We start from the raw sequence: 5,779 nt of genomic DNA on the forward strand, positions 1-5,779 counted from the left end.
ACTTAGAAATTTTTTCTCTCCAGCCTGGGACCGGGGTTGACCTGTTGTCCCTGCCGGACTTAGAAAATTTTTCTCTGCCGCCTGGGACCGGGGTTGACCTGTTGTCCCTGCCGGACTTAGAAATTTTTTCTCTCCCGCCTGGGACCGGGGTTGACCTGTTGTCCCTGCCGGACTTAGAAATTTTTTCTCTCCAGCCCGGGACCGGGGTTGACCTGTTGTCCCTGCCGGACTTAGAAAATTTTTCTCTCCAGCCCGGGACCGGGGTTGACCTGTTGTCCCTGCCGGACTTAGAAATTTTTTCTCTCCCGCCTGGGACCGGGGTTGACCTGTTGTCCCTGCCGGACTTAGAAATTTTTTCTCTCCAGCCTGGGACCGGGGTTGACCTGTTGTCCCTGCCGGACTTAGAAATTTTTTCTCTGCCGCCTGGGACCGGGGTTGACCTGTTGTCCCTGCCGGACTTAGAAAATTTTTCTCTGCCGCCTGGGACCGGGGTTGACCTGTTGTCCCTGCCGGACTTAGAAAATTTTTCTCTCCCGCCTGGGACCGGGGTTGACCTGTTGTCCCTGCCGGACTTAGAAATTTTTTCTCTGCCGCCTGGGACCGGGGTTGACCTGTTGTCCCTGCCGGACTTAGAAATTTTTTCTCTGCCGCCTGGGACCGGGGTTGACCTGTTGTCCCTGCCGGACTTAGAAATTTTTTCTCTGCCGCCTGGGACCGGGGTTGACCTGTTGTCCCTGCCGGACTTAGAAATTTTTTCTCTCCAGCCTGGGACCGGGGTTGACCTGTTGTCCCTGCCGGACTTAGAAATTTTTTCTCTCCCGCCCGGTACCGGGGTTGACCTGTTGTCCCTGCCGGACTTAGAAATTTTTTCTCTGCCGCCTGGGACCGGGGTTGACCTGTTGTCCCTGCCGGACTTAGAAAATTTTTCTCTCCCGCCTGGGACCGGGGTTGACCTGTTGTCCCTGCCGGACTTAGAAATTTTTTCTCTGCCGCCTGGGACCGGGGTTGACCTGTTGTCCCTGCCGGACTTAGAAAATTTTTCTCTCCCGCCCGGGACCGGGGTTGACCTGTTGTCCCTGCCGGACTTAGAAATTTTTTCTCTGCCGCCTGGGACCGGGGTTGACCTGTTGTCCCTGCCGGACTTAGAAATTTTTTCTCTCCCGCCCGGTACCGGGGTTGACCTGTTGTCCCTGCCGGACTTAGAAATTTTTTCTCTGCCGCCTGGGACCGGGGTTGACCTGTTGTCCCTGCCGGACTTAGAAAATTTTTCTCTCCCGCTCGGAACCGGGGTTGACCTGTTGTCCCTGCCGGACTTAGAAAATTTTTCTCTCCCGCCTGGGACCGGGGTTGACCTGTTGTCCCTGCCGGACTTGGAGCCCGAGGAGGGGATCGGCCACCAGGTAAACCTCCGCTGAAAGCGGCCACGGTTTACCTGGTGCCCGGGGAGCGAATCGGACACCAGGTCAACCTCAGCTGAAGCGGCCGGGGTTGACCTGCTGTCCCTGCCGGACTTGGAAAATTTTTCTCTCCAGCCTGGGACCGGGGTTGACCTGTTGTCCCTGCCGGACTTAGAAATTTTTTCTCTCCCCGCCTGGGACCGGGGTTGACCTGCTGTCCCTGCCGGACTTGGAGCCCCAGGAGGGGATCGGCCACCAGGTCAACCTCCGCTGAAAGCGGCCACGGTTTACCTGGTGCCCGGGGAGCGAATCGGACACCAGGTCAACCTCTGCTAAAGCGACCGAGGTTGACCTGGTGCCCGGGGAGCGAATCTGACACCAGGTCAACCTCTGCTAAAGCGCCAGAGGTTGACCTGGTGCCCGGGGAGCGAATCGGACACCAGGTCAACCTCTGCTAAAGCGGCCGGGGTTGACCTGCTGTCCCTGCCGGACTTAGAAAATTTTTCTCTCCAGCCTGGGACCGGGGTTGACCTGTTGTCCCTGCCGGACTTAGAAATTTTTTCTCTCCCGCCTGGGACCGGGGTTGACCTGTTGTCCCTGCCGGACTTAGAAAATTTTTCTCTGCCGCCTGGGACCGGGGTTGACCTGTTGTCCCTGCCGGACTTAGAAAATTTTTCTCTCCCGCTCGGAACCGGGGTTGACCTGTTGTCCCTGCCGGACTTAGAAAATTTTTCTCTCCCGCCTGGGACCGGGGTTGACCTGTTGTCCCTGCCGGACTTGGAGCCCCAGGAGGGGATCGGCCACCAGGTCAACCTCCGCTGAAAGCGGCCACGGTTTACCTGGTGCCCGGGGAGCGAATCGGACACCAGGTCAACCTCAGCTGAAGCGGCCGGGGTTGACCTGCTGTCCCTGCCGGACTTGGAGCCCGAGGAGGGGATCGGCCACCAGGTCAACCTCCGCTGAAAGCGGCCACGGTTTACCTGGTGCCCGGGGAGCGAATCGGACACCAGGTCAACCTCTGCTAAAGCGGCCGGGGTTGACCTGCTGTCCGTGCCGGACTTGGAGCCCGAGGAGGGGATCGGCCACCAGGTCAACCTCCGCTGAAAGCGGCCACGGTTTACCTGGTGCCCGGGGAGCGAATCGGACACCAGGTCAACCTCTGCTAAAGCGGCCGGGGTTCACCTGCTGTCCCTGCCGGACTTGGAGCCCGAGGAGGGGATCGGCCACCAGGTCAACCTCCGCTGAAAGCGGCCACGGTTTACCTGGTGCCCGGGGAGCGAATCGGACACCAGGTCAACCTCTGCTAAGGCGCCCGAGGTTGACCTGGTGCCCGGGGAGCGAATCGGACACCAGGTCAACCTCTGCTACGGCGGCCGGGGTTGACCTGCTGTCCCTGCCGGACTTAGAAAATTTTTCTCTCCCCGCCCGGAACCGGGGTTGACCTGTTGTCCCTGCCGGACTTGGAGCCCGAGGAGGGGATCGGCCACCAGGTCAACCTCCGCTGAAAGCGGCCACGGTTTACCTGGTGCCCGGGGAGCGAATCGGACACCAGGTCAACCTCTGCTAAAGCGGCCGGGGTTGACCTGCTGTCCCTGCCGGACTTGGAGCCCGAGGAGGGGATCGGCCACCAGGTCAACCTCCGCTGAAAGCGGCCACGGTTTACCTGGTGCCCGGGGAGCGAATCGGACACCAGGTCAACCTCTGCTAAAGCGGCCGGGGTTGACCTGCTGTCCGTGCCGGACTTGGAGCCCGAGGAGGGGATCGGCCACCAGGTCAACCTCCGCTGAAAGCGGCCACGGTTTACCTGGTGCCCGGGGAGCGAATCGGACACCAGGTCAACCTCTGCTAAAGCGGCCGGGGTTCACCTGCTGTCCCTGCCGGACTTGGAGCCCGAGGAGGGGATCGGCCACCAGGTCAACCTCCGCTGAAAGCGGCCACGGTTTACCTGGTGCCCGGGGAGCGAATCGGACACCAGGTCAACCTCTGCTAAGGCGCCCGAGGTTGACCTGGTGCCCGGGGAGCGAATCGGACACCAGGTCAACCTCTGCTACGGCGGCCGGGGTTGACCTGCTGTCCCTGCCGGACTTAGAAAATTTTTCTCTCCCCGCCCGGAACCGGGGTTGACCTGTTGTCCCTGCCGGACTTGGAGCCCGAGGAGGGGATCGGCCACCAGGTCAACCTCCGCTGAAAGCGGCCACGGTTTACCTGGTGCCCGGGGAGCGAATCGGACACCAGGTCAACCTCTGCTAAAGCGGCCGGGGTTGACCTGCTGTCCCTGCCGGACTTGGAGCCCGAGGAGGGGATCGGCCACCAGGTCAACCTCCGCTGAAAGCGGCCACGGTTTACCTGGTGCCCGGGGAGCGAATCGGACACCAGGTCAACCTCTGCTAAAGCGGCCGGGGTTCACCTGCTGTCCCTGCCGGACTTGGAGCCCGAGGAGGGGATCGGCCACCAGGTCAACCTCCGCTGAAAGCGGCCACGGTTTACCTGGTGCCCGGGGAGCGAATCGGACACCAGGTCAACCTCTGCTAAGGCGCCCGAGGTTGACCTGGTGCCCGGGGAGCGAATCGGACACCAGGTCAACCTCCGCTAAAGCGCCCGAGGTTGACCTGGTGCCCGGGGAGCGAATCGGACACCAGGTCAACCTCTGCTACGGCGGCCGGGGTTGACCTGCTGTCCCTGCCGGACTTGGAAAATTTCTCTCCCCGCCTCGGACCGGGGTTGACCTGCTGTCCCTACCGGACTTAGAACATTTTTCTCTCCCCGCCCCGGCCCGGGGGTTAACCTCGGGGCGCACAGCTTCCCGGGTCTGACGTGCACGTCCTGTCACCTCCCGGGCCCGGCGTCCTCGTCCTCCCTTCCCCTTGGGCCGGCTCGGAGGAAGTTTTCCCTCGGCCCGGCCTCCGGGTTAATTGTTTGGGCCCGGCTGACTGAGGCCAGGCTGCTGACGCTAAAGCCCGGGGAGGCGGGGGCCTACGGCCATACCGGACCGAATGCCCCCGATCTCGTCCGATCTCGGAAGGTAAACCGTCCCGGGCCTGGCTAGTACCTGGATGGGTGACCGCCTGGGAATCCCAGGTGCCGTAGGCAGCTTTTGGCCCCAGCGGGGGTAGAGCGGGGCGTGTGTCTGCCGTGCGGGAGCAGGGAAGCCGTGAGGCCAAGGCGGCGCGACGGTCCTGGGGGGCGCTGAGGCCTTTCCCTCTGCCTGCCTGCGTGTCGGGGGCGGGGGGGCGGGCGAGGAAGCTTAGGCCCTCACCCGGTGCGGTGCGATGGCTTGGGTCGGGTCGGGGAGAGGGAAGAAAGCGTGTGTGGAGCGTTGGTGGGGCAGGTGTGTGTGTGGGAGTGCTGGGTGGGGCAGGCCGTTGAGGCGGTGGCGGTGGTGGTGTTTTTGGTGGGAGTGAGTTGGGGTCAGGTGGGTGTGGGGTCCCCCCCGGGGGGTGGATGGTCTGAGGGTTAAGGCTTGGAACGTGCGTCTTGGGGGACCGTGGGTGGAGGTTGTTGAGAGCGGGGAAGGCCCTGGGTATCGGTTGGGGACTATTAAGCCCGGTGGAGGGGGACCGTGGGTGGAGGTGGTTGAGAGCGGGGAAGGCCCTGGGTCTCGGTTGTGGACTATTAAGCCCGGTGGAGGGGGACCGTGGGTGGAGGTTGTTGAGAGCGGGGAAGGCCCTGGGTCTCGGTTGTGGACTATTAAGCCCGGTGGAGGGGGACCGTGGGTGGAGGTTGTTGAGAGCGGGGAAGGCCCTGGGTCTCGGTTGTGGACTATTAAGCCCGGTGGAGGGGGACCGTGGGTGGAGGTTGTTGAGAGCGGGGAAGGCCCTGGGTCTCGGTTGTGGACTATTAAGCCCGGTGGAGGGGGACCGTGGGTGGAGGTTGTTGAGAGCGGGGAAGGCCCTGGGTCTCGGTTGTGGACTATTAAGCCCGGTGGAGGGGGACCGTGGGTGGAGGTGGTTGAGAGCGGGGAAGGCCCTGGGTCTCGGTTGTGGACTATTAAGCCCGGTGGAGGGGGACCGTGGGTGGAGGTTGTTGAGAGCGGGGAAGGCCCTGGGTCTCGGTTGTGGACTATTAAGCCCGGTGGAGGGGGACCGTGGGTGGAGGTTGTTGAGAGCGGGGAAGGCCCTGGGTCTCGGTTGTGGACTATTAAGCCCGGTGGAGGGGGACCGTGGGTGGAGGTGGTTGAGAGCGGGGAAGGCCCTGGGTCTCGGTTGTGGACTATTAAGCCCGGTGGAGGTGTTGCGTACGGTGGATGTAAGGGGGAGGGCGTATGAAGTGACCGAGGAGTGGGCAAGGAAACGGGGGAAAAATTTGGAGGCGAAGGCGGCCGAAAAAGGGTGCGGTTGACCTGGTGCCCGGGGAGCGAATGGGCCACCAGGTCAACCCCCGCT

At 62.7% G+C, this 5,779-nt stretch overlaps 1 non-coding gene across 1 annotated transcript; it reads left to right on the top strand.

Moving 5' to 3' along the window:
• The first annotated feature begins 4,368 nt into the window (after nucleotides 1–4,368).
• LOC142006771 (5S ribosomal RNA) lies at nucleotides 4,369–4,487 on the top strand. The gene has a single exon (XR_012643811.1). It is a non-coding gene; the product is annotated as a 5S ribosomal RNA (ribosomal RNA).
• Nucleotides 4,488–5,779: the final 1,292 nt, after the last annotated feature.

This window comes from Carettochelys insculpta, unplaced genomic scaffold (assembly GCF_033958435.1).
Source record: "Carettochelys insculpta isolate YL-2023 unplaced genomic scaffold, ASM3395843v1 scaffold_0128, whole genome shotgun sequence".
NCBI classification, from domain to species: Eukaryota; Metazoa; Chordata; order Testudines; family Carettochelyidae; genus Carettochelys; species Carettochelys insculpta.